The sequence below is a fragment of the Pteronotus mesoamericanus genome, unplaced genomic scaffold (genome assembly GCF_021234165.1).
Source record: "Pteronotus mesoamericanus isolate MK-2021 breed Mesoamerican mustached bat unplaced genomic scaffold, CSHL_Meso_final scaffold_651, whole genome shotgun sequence".
Classification (NCBI taxonomy): domain Eukaryota; kingdom Metazoa; phylum Chordata; class Mammalia; order Chiroptera; family Mormoopidae; genus Pteronotus; species Pteronotus mesoamericanus.
The window spans coordinates 10,832,301-10,849,778 of NW_026555325.1; the positions used below are offsets into that span (position 1 = coordinate 10,832,301).

Here is a 17,478-nt window from a genome sequence, read left to right on the forward strand (position 1 = left end):
TTACTAGCCTTATCTTTACCTTAAAGTCACTTAAAATAAGTTTTCATTGAATATCTTACCTTAAATTCCTTCACTGTATTAATCTCTGTTTTTGTTTCCTTCACTTCTAACTTGCAGCCATCTTACAGTTGTTAATATTTTGATATATTTTCCCATCAAGTAACTACCCATCAGTTCATCAATCAATCTACCTTATTTTTAATTTTTTTAATTGTGAAATAACTATAGATCCACAGGAAGTTGCAAGGAGAGTGCATAGTAGTCCCATGTGTCTTTTATACACTTTCTCTCAATGGGTGTATCTTAAATAACAATACTATAATGTCAAAACCATAACACTAGTACAATTTATGTATAGTTCTATGCCATTTTATTACATATGTAGATTCATGTAACCACTGCTATTTCATCACTATAAAGATTTCACTCAAGATACCCCTTTACTATACAACTAATACCACTCCACCCCCATACCATCCCTCACCTTTAACAATCACTAATCTCTTCTTCATCTCTATAATTTTTAACATATATATTACTTTCTAACATTTTAATGCAGCTCAGTGTGTCTGGTTCATTTCAGCTCCTTCACTGCCAAATGTGGGGACAGGGACTGCTTCCGTTTCTTGCCCTTTTTTGTCTGTGGTGACCATGATATAAAGGTATCTGCTGCATAGGGTTTTAAATTTCACATTGTCCTTATTTTTCTTGATCTTGGCAGATTTGTCATCCTTTCATCTATGAGCAGAAAGTCCTTAATTTCCTCAATTTTGCAGGGCATGGCTACCAGGCGCAGAGATGGCTTGACAGATATCCCAGATTATTCCTCTTGTTTCCCATATATGACCTAAGAGGCATTTATAGCAAGGGGTAAGAAATGAAAAGCTTAATCTATATTTTTAAATGCATTTTTATCTAATTTTGGCCTGTGTTCTTTACCAGAAATTAAGCTCCAAAAAGACAGGGGCATGCCTGTCTCATTCCCTATTTTCTTTACCTTCTGTATTCTGTAGAATCCAAAATTGATCTCTTTTGATATTATCTTATAGATCTTCCCAACCCAATTCCAATGCCTTATTTAAAAGCAGTATTTTTTTCCCTTTTTTTATTAAAGAGTAACTCTCAATCAATTCAGTGTTCTGCCAAAATTTTAATAACATTTCATTTTATTAATAAACACTCTATTATTCACTAGCAATAGGCAGTGAACATTATGTGATAATGTTGATCAATGTACTGAAAAATGCATCATAAATGAAACATAAAAGTTAAGGGGGCAACTATTTCAATATGCATAGAATCATAATGCTTTATAAGAAACCTATCAGGTTACAGTGTTTTTTAAGTATTATTTATTGTAAAACTTGAACATTTTGTGAATAGCTATGTAAAATTAACAGCTGGATGGAGTTTCAGAATCGTTTACCAACCGGTCATGTTTCATGAACAATTGCTCCAAATGCATTGACTTGATTTTTAAAAGAGATGCTGACAACTTTGTGAAAACCTTGAAAAGCATTTTATTCAAAAATGATTCTCCTAGGACTGCATATGTTTTCTGTGTTTATTTTATCTCCCTTTTATTGACAGTGTATTTTTGTTTCAATTGTTAACTTCAGAAATATTTACCATCCCTTGGAAAAATGATTTGCATCACAGCAGCCTCTTTAGCTGTTAAGTCTTCATCTTCCCTGCTACTTATTTGTCTCCTGACATCATCTTTTGTGTTTCAAATCAGGGCCATTTGAAACTGGAGTAATTCTAACATCATACACAGTGAAGAATTAGAGCAAGGTGCCAATTGTGTCTCACAACCATTAATTCTATTCCTAGATTTTCTGTATTTATGAAGCATGCATTGCTTTTTCCCAAGGATCATTACAAATTGTATAGCATCTTTATTTTCCTTAATAAGTCCTAACAAGCACCTGGGTTATGAGCAAGTTCCTCTATTTTTTTAGCACAACAGCATATAAAAGTCCCAAAATAAATATTCTTGACAAAAATTATTATATTTAGGTAAATAATAAAAGAATCAAACTATAAAACATTTTGCATGCAAATATATATTTGTCCAAGAAAAATTGATTACACTTCCCTTTACATATAGCTCCATTTAGAGAATTTTGACAAATATTGACAGTAAACAAAAATTTGGAAATATTAAGAACTACGGTAAGAGTGTCAGCAAATCAAACCCATCATAACTTTTTGAAAAGTACAAAGTTAGACTCTGTAAATTATACCTGAAGGAACATTGTAAGTCATATTTCATTGTCAACTATTACTCATTTATAATAAAAGTGAAAGAATTATAAATTATGTATTAAATACCATTACGTAATATTGTTATTACCATTTCTTCAGAATATACAATTAAATCTTAGGAAGATTTGCAAGCCTTATTGCCATATTTCCCAATGTGTTTCTAGAAAAAAAAAATCTCAAATCTATTCTGAGGATGTGTCTTGAGGAAAATGTCTGGAAGTTTCCAAAGCTAAAAAGGGAAGAGTGAGAAAAACACCAACTGAAAAAATAAGCGATATATCTAAAAATGTTTCTGAATGAATGCCTGACTCAAATATTTTGACCAACTTTTGTATTAATAGCTAGAAAAAAAATATGTTGTTTAGCCCTGACCGTTGTGGCTCATTGGATTGAGTGCCAGCCTGCAAACCAAAACGTTGCCAATTTGATTGCTGGTCAGGGCACATGCTTGGGTTGCTGGCCAGGTCCCCATTGTGGGGCACGTGAGGGGCAACCACATATTGAGGTACCTCTCCCTCTCTTTCTCTTTCTCTCCCCCTCTCTCTAAAAATAAGTAAATAAAACCTTTAAAAATATATGTTTTTTAATTGTTCAAAAAGCTTTTCAACATTGTTTTGTTTTATTTCATAATGTAGAGGTAAAATAAAATTCTGGCAGCAGGAATAAATGATATAAACTTTTATATTTTACACTTATGTTAGCTTATTGACTGTCAAACTGATTTTAGGTCATCAAGATACAGGTTTAAATATCAGATCTAAAACTTCCTGTATAAGTAATATTGGCTAAATTACTGATCTACTCAGAGTGATATTTTCTTATGAATAAAATAGCAATATTAAACTTTGTAGGATGATCAATGTTTAGATTAAATGAGAATATGCATATCCACATGTACTAGGTGCTCAATAAAATTCCCTATATTCTTCATATATCCTTTAGCATTTTAATATTTTTCTCTGAATTTGTTCCCATCCTCATTTCTTTAATGTTGATATTCCTTAGATTTTCTATGTATTTCATTCTGTATTTTTCCAGAAAATATTATTTATTTCCATAATTTCCACTACCAGTAAAGACCAAAGTTGCCCCAATATACATACGTCATCTCTGACATTACCACTTTTCTGATCTCTTCTGATCTTCAGCTACTTATTGCCAGTTACCAGCCCTGCATGTCAGAAGAGACTTCCAAACAAATGCACAATAATATCCTAAAGCACAATAATGATCAAATTATCACTCCCCAAATCCATTCTTCTTTCCATAGTGTATATCTCAGGTACCATTTTCTCAACTCATGAAACATTTTAGGATCACCCTAGATTTGGTTGATTACCAGTTTGTCTCAATCCTTCCACTTGGTTGGGAGTTTGTCTCAATTTTTCAATCACCACAGGTTAGGCCCTCCCTGCACCCTTTATATATTCCTTCTGAACAATTCATCATAAACATGTTTACCAGATTGTTATTCTTTTAACAATGTCTCTCCATAATCTGCAGAATAAAACTGAAATATAGGAGATCCAATGTAGTTTATGTCCAATCTTTGCCTTAAGAATATCCTTTATGCTGATACAACTCTTTGCTCTTCCATTTTACTGAACATATTGTTTCCTTTTCTTTGTAGGTTATAAACCCTACTTACCTTTCCAAGGTTAGCTGAAGCATAAAAGGCTTTATATTTTGCAAAGCCTCATCTCACAAGCAAAACTAGTTTCAATTTCCTTTGTTCTCTAACTGCAGTTGTTGTTGTTGTTTTTTAATACTTACCTAGGATATGTTTTCTTGATTTTAGAGAGAGGATGCAGAGAGAGACAGACCCAGAGAGAGAGAAAGAGGGACGGGGGAAGAGAGAAACATTAATGTGAGAGCAAAACATCAATCAGTTGCCTCCCTTACATGCCCCAGCCAGGGATCCAAACCACAACCTTTGTACAAGCCCTGACTGGGGTATCGAACCCACAAATTTTTGTTGTATGAGACAACATGTCAACCAAAAAAGCAACCAGCCAGGTCTCTAAACAGCAGTTTTGACAACTTACTGTCCTTTTCCCACTGTACTGTATCTATTTGTTTATAGGTTTATATAAACAATATGTGCTACATTTTCCCATTACCTGGGCAGCTGCTAGGACACAGAGCTTTGGGTTTTATTCACTTTTGAGTAACTTTTGTAACTATACTCTAAAAATATGAGTCACTCAATAAATTACTTTATTGAATTAATAAATGAATCATGTGGCACCCTCTCAGACTGAAACACAGAAGTACTAAATACATGTCTGTTGACTTTGATTAAAGTGAGATAGAATTGGGAGTGTCAATTGCTTCTTACTGTGCACAGAATTTTAAGTCCTAGGTGTGAATTACCACTTATATTTCAATGTATATTTAAAAACTTGTAGGTTATAAATTTGAATTTTGTTGATGAATAATTTATTATCCCTAGACAACCTGATATATTTCTCAGAATTATAATGCATTTTACAAAATATTTACAAAATAAGTAACATATGTTAAACATTTATAGACCTGAAGACATCCCTCCAAACTCTGCAGGAATATTTGTCTTGAAGTTTTTACACACCAGTGTTTTTCAACTCAATTTGCAAGGACAGCCTAACTTTTCAATCTTAAAAAGTAAAACAGAAATACTCCAAGGAGCTACAGAACTCCAAGTGCATAACTCCGCTTCCTCAGCCCATGCTTCTACCCATGTGCTAGGTTTTCAAAAGGAGCTCCAAAGATCAGCACTCCCAAAACAGGATGGATAGGTTCACAGTTCTCTGTTCTGAAGCACAATCATTTATAGGAGATGTTCAGTGATTTCAGGAGCAAGAAATGGGAATGAGAAGGGTAGGCATTTTAAGTGGATTAACTGATTTGGTTATCAGATAAATGTGCATCACTACTATTTTTTTTTATGCTAAGCCTTTCCCTGTGCTACTGTATCTTCAACTTCTATTCCTTTTTGTGCCAAGTGGCTGTCCAAAGCCTTCAACTGTAATCTATATTAATCCAGTTTGTTTATGAGAAGATAAGTGGCCTGCAGGCATTTATAAATGCATTTGAATGGATGTGTCCTGGAAAACTTTATTTCCATTATTTCAAAAGGTTGACTTGGTTTTTGTTCATAACCTTGACTTCATCTCTTATGTGTACAGATTCTATGCAGGTGTGAAAAAACAGGTAGTATAACTCGTGCAGTATGAAGTAGGGTATAGGAGCATTGAAAATATTCAAGGAAGTGTAATTTATTACAAATTCCCTGAAGCTCTGACACTTTTACACAATGTACTTATACTTCATGATGATTTTTTTTCTTTCTTATAAATATTTCAGGAATCTCTTCATTTTTGTAAATAAATAGTGTTTACTCTGATCTAGGTACTCATCTGATACCAAAGGATGCAGAGCCAACAAATAAAAGTCTCCAGCCACACTGAGCTTTTATTATAGTGGTGATTATAAATAATAAAGATAAATAGGTACAATATAGAAATTTTTGTTAGTAATAAATGTTACCTATAAACTAGTATCAATGTAGCTATATAAAGATTTTCCTGTGTTTACCATTTTAACTTAAAACTTTTAATACTTTCACTGAATTTTTAGTAATTTTCTAAACATTTTAGGCTTTTCTCTATATTCCTTACTTTTCACTGTGATCTTTCAACCACTGCACCCTATCTTTCTCTAACAATTTCTCTCTCTAAATGATTTGTGTTCCACTGGCAGCCCTGTGCTAAAGAAAGTGATATATCCTGATGAAGCCATTAAGCACAATACCACAGACATTAAGAGGATGATATGGGCATGATTTCAATCATGCAAAAGGAAACTACCCTAGTTCTGAAAAAGAAAAGCACCAGAGAGCTTAACCCACTCTAGTCTACATTTTCATTTCATTAGATTCAAATCTGGGGATGTCAGAACAAATTAACACTTTTTCTCCCACAAGGCAATTACTGTATCATCATCAGATGCATACTGAGCATCCGCAGGGAGAAGGGTTGGAGCTTATAATGTACAACACACTAAAAGAACCAAAGTACAAATTGAGGAAAAATGGGTTGATAATATAGAAAACATATTAAAAGAAAGTTGGACTTTTTCACTCTGTGCTGTCATGAAAATTTTCTTGAAAAATTGCTGTTATGTTAAAGTCACATTTCCAAGCTCTGTTATAACCCCAAATTCCATTTAAATATGTATTTAATTATCCCCACACTAAATGTATTCCAATATTCATTTTATTTGAAATTTAGATGTACCTTGCTTTATGAAATAGAACCTTAAATAAAATATTAAAATTATGTATTGTTGGCAAACCAATTTTTACATCAAGAACAGTAAAAGGCAAAAGTTTATGAAGAAATGTGCTTGTCAAGAGCAGATTCGTTTTGCTTTAATTTGATATTAATATAAGAATGGATATGAAATAATAGAGGGTTATGGCACTTCACATATATTGTCTGTTATGTTAAGGTTTGATTTTTTTTAATTTAAATACTTCTATATTATTCAAGGGTTATGAGTAATAGGTTTACAATTGTGAGTATTGAAAGAGTTTATTCTTGTATTATTTATTAATTATTTTATTATTTTTCATATGAAAAACTGTAAACCTATTCTGTCCACCCCTGTGTTGTAAATATGTAGTATACAGTATATATGATCTTAGGTTAACTTCTGTAAAGCATATGATACTTTGTTAAATGATTAATAAATCCTGTTTAACAAGTCAGAAATGTTTGCCCTGAAGGAAGGCCAGTTCAAAATGAAAAAAAATTTCATACTGCCTAATTTCTTTAGCAAATACTTATTAGTATTTCATGAAAATATATGCTTTCATGATGAAAAATTTTAGATAATGGAATGTATATTTTCAGCATAAAAGCAAAAATAAGCATTTGAAATTAAAATTATACCAAAATATAAAACTCACTTATCTTCTCAATGGTAATTTAAACTAGTTAAACACTAAGCTGGGGATTTGCAGCACAAATCTCCTACATTCACTGAAAAATATTGAATATATTTCAACCTGTTATTGGTGCCTTAGGTTCATATTAATAACCAATTATTCAACTGATCTATATTAACATGAAGACCCCAGGGTCTATGGAACTATAAAGGGCCATTTGCCTCTCCATAAAATCACAATGAACTGTTCAGATTCAAAGATCTGAGGTTTTGCTTTTCTTAGCTTATTTTTTTCATCTCTTCCTTCCATCATATAGAAACCTTTTAGTTTTCATTGTCAATCTGCAGCAAATAAAAGTATCTCCTCTCTTTAATGTGACCTTAAATAGCAGGAATCAATCTTGTAAGAATTATATGTAAACTAAGAGTATATAGTCCTTGAGTAAGGAATCTAGAGCCTTCTCTTTAAAATATACACAGACAGCCCTGGCCAGTGTGGCTTAGTTAACTGGAGTATTATCTCATAACAGAAAAGATGAGGGTTCGATTCCCAGGTGGGGTGTGTATGGGAAGCAACCAATCAATGCTTCTCTCATGCATTGATGTTTCTCTCTCTCCCTCCCTCTTTCTTCCTTCCTCTCTCTCTACTGTTGTCTCTAAAAGCAATAAAAAATGTCCTAGAGTGAGGAATACAATTAAGAAATAAAATAAAATATATACAAACAGTAAAATTGCTTTCAGCAATCATTTTATATGTGTGCGTGTGTGTGTGTGTGTGTGTGTGTGATGTATTACTAACTTGTTTTATCTTAATAAAAAAGAGAGGTCATTATTTGGAACTCATGAATTAAAACACATGAACATTTCAAATTAACTAGAAACTAAAATAGCACTAAGGTGTCATAACTGGTCTATCTGTTAAATGTGTTTTCATATTTACTCTTTTGAAATAACTATTTTATCTATTGATGATGTTTCTTATATAGGTGATATATTTTTACATATGCTTAACACTAAATTAAGTGGTTATATTTTTGAAAGGAGAGGACTAATACAAGGAATGGGCTCTCTCATAAAAGAACTTAAACACTAATAAGTGAACAGGGAACTGTGTAAGGGAAAGGTTGAATAGAAAAAACAGGATAACACTATAAGAATTTGATGTTTTGAATGATAAGTGTGGGACTTTTCTATTTGAAGTGTGATCTGTGGCCCAGCACCATCTGGTTCTTCTGGCAGTTTGTTAGGGATGCAGAGCTGTAGGCCCCATCCTACACCTACTTTCAGAATTTGCATTTTTATAAGATCTCTACGCAGTTCAGATGCTCATTAACATTTGAGAAAAGTTTTCCTAGTAGGTCATTATAGACTTACTCTGATAGTGAATATTTTCTGACTACATGGAACATGCATGCGCGCCAGAGCAGAAGCATGTGCAGGGGTGTCTGACCCATGGTCTACGATGACTATGCATGCGGCCCAACACAAAATCATAAATTTACTTAAAACCTTTTTTTGGCTCATCAGTTTTGGTGAGTGTTTGTGTATTTAATGTGTGCCCCAAGACAACTCTTCTTCCAGTGTGGCCCAGAGACGCCAGAGGCTTGGACACCCTGACAGGAATAAACACCATAGAGGCTATGAATCTCAGGATCCAGAGAAGGGCAACTGTATACTCAGGCATAGGAAATACACACTTAGGGAAATTACTGCGAGGCAGGAAAGGCTGAGTGGTCTCCAAATAATCCCCGGTATCAAATTGTTAATATCTGACTAAATTTGAACACTTTTCTTTTAGTATACAATCTTTATTAAAATTAAAGTGCACCCTAAATAAATCCCACCCTCTCTCTCTCATTCCTACCAATCTTTGAATGTTCCCATTTCTGGCCCTTCTCCAATTTGAGATCTTTCTCAGGCATCTCAGCTGGAAGGGAATTCTTATTCCTAGAATCCCAAAAGCAAAATACTATCTGGACTACCTCATGATACTGATCTTCTTTATCACTTTCTAGGTAAGGCAGTTTACGTGTGTGTAACTGACTAAATATCCTTATGTGTATCTAATCTTAAAGGGTATACCAGATTCTAAGATTCTTCCTGGGAGCAGCCACAGTATATGATCCATTGCATCTCTGTCAGCATACACAGTGCTTCTCCCATCAAGGCTTGAATGAAAGAGCTGAGCAGAACTCATAATAAGGGCTAACATGAAATACCCCACAGCTGGGACTGGGAGGCTACAGTGAAGAAGGTGGGCTTTAACAGTTGTCTATTTTTTCGAGGCATGCTCAAATACTGAAAATCCTCTTCATACAGTTTCTTGGGGGAGCTACAAGAATGTTGTGAAGGTGTATCATAGCTGTTGATTTTGTTAGAAATTGTAGAAACATTCAGGACTAAATGTAATTGTTGCACGCCAGTAATTGACCTGCTATTCTTCTTCTTCATCCCCAAGGGAACTCTGACTTGCATCCTTGACAATCCCTGTATGTTTTGGCATCCAATTGCCTTAGGCCTCACTGTTGTTTCAGGAAGTATTAGGCTGGCCAAAAAGTTTGTTTAGTTTTTTCCCATATGCAGGTTCTAGTAGTGCTTAGCTGTCTTTAACTCCATTGGAAACAATTTTGTAAGATTGTATTGTGACAGTTGTCGTATCAGTGTGCATTTAAAAAAACATTAAAATTGGTGAGTTTTTGTGCAGCCATTTTAACATTGAAGATGGAAGAAAATACACAACATTTTCAGCATATCATGCTTGATTATTTCAAGAAAGGTAAAAACACAACTGAAATGCAGAAAAGTTTTGTGTAGTATGTGGAGAAGGTGCCGTGTCTGATTGAATGTGCCAAAAGTGGTTTACAAAGTTACTTGGTATTATTGACATTTTGGCCAAATAATTCTTTGCTATGGGGCTGCCTTAAGCACTGGAAGATGTTTAACTGCACCCCTGGCCTCTACCCACAAGAAGCTAATAGTGGGAGATAGCTGACATATTCAAAATACCCAAATCAATAAAGTCATTAGTGAAAATGTAAAATGTGTCTTTTATTTTATGGAAAAATATTAAACAGACTTTTTGGCCAGACCAATAACATCCTTCTCAAAATCAGATGGCGATGCCTGGGCAATTTGCCTTGAATTCAAGGAGATGTTATGGTTTTCTAAGCGGAGAGCAGGCAGGTAGATTTTGATTTGGCTAGACCAGCTCAAGGGTCAGATGCAGGTAGGGAGAAAGAATGATTAGGATGAAGGTAAACCTTCCTGGTAACAAGACCTCAATTAACCCTTTACATTTGGTGGGAGTAAGAAAGTGTGCAAGTTTACTAATGTCAGAAACAAAACTTTAGTTTGTGTAAAAACTTTACATTAAATATAGTTGGATTTTTATTGTTCATATCTAGGTACACTATAGTAAAAGTAGTAAAAATTTTAACTTGGTTGCCTATGTGATGTAAGGAGTCAGATTCTGATTTCAGACACCTTCTAAGTTAGACAAATCCATCTTCCACAAGCCAGCACTTGTGGTGTAATCACCAGGAGAAAGTGTTAAAAATGCAGGTTCCTTGGACCCAAGTCTCAGTCACTCTGATTTTCTAGATCTAAAACAAAGTATAGACTTTAACTTTCAGTGGAGTCCCCTTGTTCTGATGTAGAAAAAGAGCCAAGTTCAAAAATATGGCATTAGCTGTGAGCCAATTCTTTAGAAATCAGGTTGATTGGATTTTTTAATTTTATTTTTAAATTACAGTTGACATCTAATATTATTTTATATTAGTTTCAGGTATACAGCATAGTGATTAGACTATCATATAATTTATAATGTGTTCCCCTGCTATTTCAAGTATCCGCCTGGCACTGTACTTAGTTATTACAATATTATTGACTATATTCCCTGTGTTGTACTTTACTTCCCCATGACTATTTTGTAATGACCAAGTTGTACTTCTTAATCCCTTCATCCTTTTCATCTAGGTCCCCAACCCCCGCTTTGGCAACCACAAAATAAACAAATAAACAAAACAGAAACAGACTTATAGATACAAAACACAAATGAAATCTTGGCTGCTTCTGAAAGGCTCCTGTCTCTCTACAACTTTCTTTTGTCCTACTTGTGGAGTGAACAGAGAAAACACTTAAGTATTCAGTCTGTTGAGCATTTGAAAACAATCATCTAAAGGGATTCTCATATGACCCAGGTGCCCAAGACAATCCCAGTTTATGTCATGTGTCCCAGCAAGGCATTTTGTATCTTTCTCAAAGTGTCTAAGTTTCAACATTGTGTTACATATCACTTTAATCCTGTATTAACAGCTACAAGTGAAAGGTGTATCTAAATAATTATATTTTCTGCTTTTCAGAGTGTTTCTTAAATGACAAGCATAAATGTCATTCAAAACGTGATTTTTTTCCAGAATGAAGTGATTATATGATTATATGACTTTTAAAAGGTTAGCCTCTCCAAAATGTATCCTTAATAATAAAATTTCCCTCTTATCCTTTGCAGGGGGTGGGGACTAGGAACACTGTCTAATGTCAACAACTAAGATAAAATTCTAATGCCAATAAAATGTCAAAACATAAATCTAAAAATAATTTAATTTAAAATAAATGAAACCATCATTTATATAATTCCATTAGGTTTTTCTGTCAGACCCTAATTCGAAATGTGTAAATTATTAACCACATTACATTGTATTCAGTTCTTCATTTTTCACTAATAGGTGGCTGCCTAAATTTCTACAGTTGCTATAATTTTTCTTGAGAATTTATAGAATTTTAATATTATATTACATGAAAAAATACTTACTAGGTTTTTTTTTAACCTTACGTTTTTTACTCACCCTATCCAACTACTAAAAATCCATTTATTAAACATGCATATGTAGCTAAAGGAAGCAGGTACTCTGATGCAAACCCAAATTTCTGAAAGTTGGAAACCTGTTGTAAGATATTTAGCTTCCCCACCTCAAAATAAACAGAGAAGCAGTTTTGTATTACAAATGTGTACACTTTTCTTAGAAATTCAGGGACCTGCCATTTTATGATTGCTATGATTCTAATTTCACTAATTTCTAACAAGCCTTATACCAGCCTGTAGGACTTTCCTATCTTTTTTTTTTCCTGTCTGTCTGTACCTGCCTACCTATTTATTTACAATCCACCACCCAAAGTCACTTATCAGGGATCTTAAATATGTCTACCATCTGTAATGCAATCCCTCCTGCTTTGTTTCCAACCATTTGAACTGATTTAACTCCTCCAGCTCTTAGCATAATGTCTCATCTTAATCAAATGCCTAAATCTGACCATTATTCTCCCATTCTCAGGAAATAGCACAAGAGAGTAGAACATTATCTCAGGTGCAAATAGATATGCTGCAAACAGTTTGCCAAGGTCTGGGACAGAGACATCATTATGTGGGAGAAGGTGGCACTGAAAGGCAATTGCCCAAGTCTAGTAGGTACAGATGTGGTTTCAGAATCAGAGTTGAGTGACTCCAACCACAGCGACATCAATGGATTGAGGTCAAAACGAAGTGAGATTCCCTGAAAAGATGATTTTTTTTCTGGAAATGAAAATGAATTTGGAGGATAGAGGGACAGTCTAGTGCACTAGCCTGCTCTAGCAGCACTTCAATCTCAGTCATTTTCAACATCACAAAATCAGAACTTAACTGATGCCTATCTTCTCACATTCTACTTTCAGATCTCTCATCACCCTCCTCTTGTTATTGACTCATACAGAGATATCCTGTGACCTATGTTCAGTCTCAAATTATATTCAAGGATTTCTGAGCTCTGTCTCTTATTTGGGGAAGACAGTCAAACTTGCTTGATTTGAATACATCACCAGCTTTTTAAATCAAGGTCTTCACTTAGTTCTGTGGAAACAAATGCAGTCATCACCTTCAAGTTTGGATTTTAATTAATTCCCTTGATTGTCTGGATTAAAATGATCAATCCACTTTCTGGAAACCTAACTTCAATGGTGACTGTTAGGAATATAAAGATTAGGTATACTTGTAGAAGTTTCAGATATTGTAAAAACCTATACAAGCTTCTTTGTGGATAAATTTTAAATATATAGTACTGGACATTTCATGTTTCACAAAGTGTTGGTTAAAAAAATAAGATAGGATTCTGCTCCAACTCATATGCCAACTGAAGCTCCAGAGAAACGCAGATAGAAAACTAAGGGCTCAATGTAAAGACCCAATGCTCAACCAAATACCACAAAAACACATCAAAACTGGGAGAGGAGGAATGGTTATAATATTCTTAAGCAGAATTTTTCTAAGATTTTAGCTAAAACTTGTTTGAATTTGGAAAATGAATAATGCCTAAAACTCATTCATGGCTCATGAAAAACTTTTAGTTGTCACTAAAAGAAATTTTCAGGAAAGTATGAATTATGCAATTGACCGTTCTACATGAACTACTTGATTCTGATAATAATGTTTGTGAGGAACTGCCAGCGAGACAGTAAGTGCGTGCTTATATAAATGGTGGATCTCAAAACTGTGATCTTTTATACCATATGCAACCTTGAAATCTACTTTTAAATGAGTTTTTTCTGTAATTTTAAATAGAATATATTTATAAACAAAATTTAGAGCAACTGAGTACTTAGCTACAAAGCACATACATATTCAGCCAGAGGTGTTTTAACTTGAAACTTTACAAGTTGCCTGTGGAAGGAGAGAATGAAAAAAGAGAGAAACAAAAGGGCACTGGTGTGATATAACTTTTTCTTGAAAAAAACTAGCAGAAAAAAATGACATTGGTCTCACGATATTATACTCATGAATGTATAAACTGAGAGCATTGTTTATACTTCCAAGAGTACGACTGCATATGTATATAAAATTTTCTGCCTGTATTTGGCATATATAACTAATTATATCAAAATGTTTCTAGCATTAGAAAGAGCTTTTGAGTGAGAATTCGAATCTTAAGGTTGATGCCCAGTTTCATTTTTTTCAAGTGGTCTATTCAGTTTTATGTCATTACACCTCTAGGTCTAGTGATAATATTCTTTCCAGTGAACTTTAGATTTTAACCTTATTATACTGCTCATAAAATATTTCAGCATCACCACTATAAAGGATCATAAAAATTATTAATTAATAATCATGTATATGCACGGTGATGATGCAGTATTAGACAGATATCTATATTCATTATTTAATTTAATCTTTGCGATTCATCCATCCACCACAGATAAAGAAACTGACCTTTGGAGAGGCTCTGAGATTTACTAAAACTCACAGAACTCAAATGAGCGAGGCATAACCTGGCTTTACGCTTAGTATCTAGATACCTCATTAATTAAGCATGGTATGAATTTGCACTTGTTTATTTATTCGGGGATCTCTTGATGCTTGGGAAATTATATACAGTAATGTTGTATGTTTGCTATGTACATAAATATATAAGTATGTTTACCAGCATCTAACAGAAAAAAACAAAACAACAATAATAAAATGAGTAAGTAGTACAAAAGATAAATCAGAATTATTAGAGTTTTTCCTATGATGTATTAATTATGTACATAAATAAATTATATTTAAATATGCTAGTTGAATTTAGCGCAACAATTAGTCACTTTCAAAATATTTATTCTAATACAAATAAACCCCAGTGTTCATGGTTACTAAACATGTTTTCAATGTAAAGTGCTATACACGAACACCGTGATATCCTGTATTGTATTTAACCTTTACTCCACTTTTATAGGAGTTTTTCCAATCTTAAAATCCAAATAATTTTGCATGTTTTTTGTGAACAAAGTTATGGAAATGTTCTGTATTTGCACTGTCTATAATGGGTTACCCAGCAATTGAAATGTGCCTAGTGGAACTGATGAATTGATTTTTAAATCTTATTTAATGCAACCAGTTTAAGTCAAAATGGCCACAGATGTCCAGTGGATACCATATTAGAGAGTACAGGTCTAGAGATTTGCCACTCTGAGCACTCAGAGGCCTCTGCAGCACCGCCATTGTGAGAACTTGTTATAAACACAGAATCAGGGCACTTGGAATCAGAACATGTAGGAACAGATTCTCCTGTTGATTCAAATGCCCTTTTTAAAGTTTGAGAAGGAGTTATCTAATGGCATTGTCTATGCTACACAGTTTCAAAATTTAATAGAGAAAACATAAACATAAATCTCGATATTGCTTTTATGGGTAAAGAGTCTGTGACTGTATCTACTGAAAACAAACTATTTCTACAAACATTACAAAGCTAGGCAATGAGTTGATTTCCAAATATCCAGATGTTTGGCATTATGTTTCCAAAATATACAGCTCTACTCCCCCTTCATATGAAAATTTGCCTCCAGATGTCTGGCATCATGTAGGTGCCAGTATGTCCTTCAGAGCTGCTCATGGCTAATTTACTCACTTTACACTTGCGAATTTCCATGATGATCTGTAAAGAAAAACAAGTGTTGTTTTTCCAAAATGTTTTCTGTCATAAGAGGCAATTAAACTCATTAAGGGAGGGTGGCCACCGAAGTGTACTGTTGTGCCCCTCTGCTGTAGTTTCCTACACACAGACCAGAAACCTCAACTCCCCAGAGAATGAGAATTAACACTGCCTGAAATAAAAAACAGATTATCTCCAACTCAACTGCCACATCTGCCCCTTAATGTTTTAGTGTGGGGGTGTTTTAAATATAGACCACTTTAAAGTAGACTTGTAATATACATGTTATCTCCAGCAGTCCATTGGAGAGCAAATAACACTTTTATCCCTCTTTCTTTAACCTGCTAACACAGATTGTTTATTCCGTTAGTTCATTTTGACTTTGGGAGGCGTGGAAAACCGAATCTGCTTCTAACAGGGTAGAAATGAGCTAAGAAGTTTCAGGCAGAGGAAGTTGGAATGACAGTGGCATATACATGATACAGAAGCCTCCTGTGCACGTCAGGGATGGATGAAGGCGGGTTAGCTCAAGGCAAGACGTCACAGCATGGAGACTGGTTCACTGCATGGGTGTCGCCTCAGACTCAATTGGCCAGAAGAATTCCTGCAAATCTTCCTGTTTTTCTTGGTCAGTGGCTCCCATTCTCCACTGGTGTAAACTCACTGTTTTAGCTCTTTTCAAGCTCCCTACCTCAGGACCAGTGCGACCCTACCATATAATTTAGAAGCAATTAGAGAATTTTTTTACATTCCTGCCCTCCAACTACATATGTCTTTGCTTAAAATCCCATCTTACTCCCCTTTTCTCTCATTTCAGTGGGCAGGCATTTCATTTTCTGTCCCAGAGAAATCTTCCCATCTATGTTCCGGATAATATACTCTCTACTTCCTCCAATAATTTGATGTATGAACTAATCTTCCTTGCATCCAACATTTGAATGTGTTCTTTAGTAACCTATTCCCTTTAATAATAAAGAAATGCATATATTTAATGTTAAAAGCATCTATGAAAAAACAAAACCTCCTTTGACATTATGCAACAATAGTCACATTTTATCTTCTGTTTTGTAGAACCAAACAAATGATTATGAATTTTTATAGCGTTTTCAAACACACTGAAATTTTATTTTCTCTAACCATTGTCTTGAAAACTTTTTCAACATATTTTCCTTTCCATATGTGTTCTTTTTTTCCTTTCTATCTTAGCTTAACCTATCTGTAATATTTCATCCAGAATGACTGCACATTCCTTCTGGATACTTTCTCCATGTGGTTCCTAGGGCTACATTGTCTTTTGCTTTTCTTTCTGTTTCTCTATTTTCTACTAAATTTTTGTGTAGCTTTCTTGTTCTCAATATTTTACACATTGGTGCTCCATTCTCAGCCCTCTTCTTTTTCTCTCTTGATGTACCTTCTCTAGGTGGCCTTATCTTTGCCCATAATTTTACTCATAGTAGTAGTTATACTGATGACTAATCTCTCTTTAAGTTCTTTTCTAAGATCAGCCCACTGTATTCAATAAACTATAGGGTATTTCTAATTTTTTCCACAAACATTACCTTTTTGAATCAAAATAGTTGCCCTAGCCAGTGTGACTCAGTAGGTTGGACATCGTCCCACAAATCTAAAAGTCACTGGTTCAATTTCTGGTCAGGGAACATGTGTTGGTTTCTGGTTCTGTCTTCGGTTAAGATTCATATAAGGTAACTAATCGATCAATGTTTCTCTCTTATATATCAATGTTTCTCTCCCTGTTTTTCTCTTCGTCCCCTCTCTCTAAAATCAAAAATAAAAATAAAATAAAATCAATGTATTCAAAGTAGGGTCCCCCCCCTAAAACTTCTGG

At 34.1% G+C, this 17,478-nt stretch overlaps 1 pseudogene; it reads right to left on the minus strand.

The window, feature by feature from the left end:
• Positions 1-574: 574 nt before the first annotated feature.
• Positions 575-781, minus strand: LOC129061687 (60S ribosomal protein L38-like; annotated as a pseudogene).
• Positions 782-17,478: the final 16,697 nt, after the last annotated feature.